Raw genomic sequence first — 1,078 nt, forward strand, 5'->3', positions numbered from 1 at the left:
TCGATTGAATAGGTCTCGGAAGATATTTGGTCATCTTAGTGAGAATTCAAATTCCGTACCGCCCGGTTGGAACAATATAGATAAAAACGAAAGTGGTTACAAAAGCAAGGTTTGGGATCCTGGAATATATTCTGACGTTCAACACCCCGGGAACCTGAACACCTGTTTGAATTTACTCAAAGGATTTATATGCCTAGTTTGGGACCCCGAAGGCTGTTGGCATTCCAAATAGTGGTGGAGATTTTTAGATGAATTCAAGCACAAGCCACCATAATAGGGAGCTCAGCAATTGTCCAACTTAATGACTTTAACCAAAAGTGCTAGGTGGGAGACAACCCAGCATGGTATTATTGTTCCTTTTTCACTTTTAATTTTATTTCGTTTTGTTTGTTTTTAAGTTTTATTTTATTCTATTTTATTGAACCTGGAATTATTCATAACATCCATATCGGCATTGCATTTTGCATCCTGCAAAAAAAAAAAGAGAGAGCACCCCACGCGTGCGCATGAGCCACGCGTGGGCGTCGATTGCAAATCGACGTAACAATCCAATGCCCAGAAAGTTGGGTTGGAATCGTGCGGCTGGTATGCATTAGGCACAATTTGGGCCACGCGATCGCGTAGGTGACGCGCACGCGTCACTTTCATTATACCTCTCCCACGCGTTCGCGTCAGTGACGCGAACGCGTCACTTTCACTTCACACACACCACGCGAAAGCGTGGGCGATGCGTAAGCGTGGAAATATTTGTCCCCCTAATTGGAAACAGAGAGTTACACCAAAGCGATGCTGGAATTGTGCGTTTAGTACAATTCTGAGCGACGCGTACGCGTGCCCCATGCATACACGTCACTTTCATTATCTCTCAATCACGCGATCATGTCAATGATGCGTTCGCGTCATTACCTTTTCGCCTCAATCATGCGATCGCGTGACCCACGTGTTTGCGTGGATTCGAATCCACTAACACCACCCACGCGAAATCCTAACCCTTTTTGCGTCACTTTTCCCCCCAATCCCCCTCTGCACTCTCTCTTCTCCTCTCCTCAACCACCATACCACCACCATCACACCATCA

Source organism: Arachis ipaensis, chromosome B03, assembly GCF_000816755.2.
Source record: "Arachis ipaensis cultivar K30076 chromosome B03, Araip1.1, whole genome shotgun sequence".
NCBI lineage: Eukaryota > Viridiplantae > Streptophyta > Magnoliopsida > Fabales > Fabaceae > Arachis > Arachis ipaensis.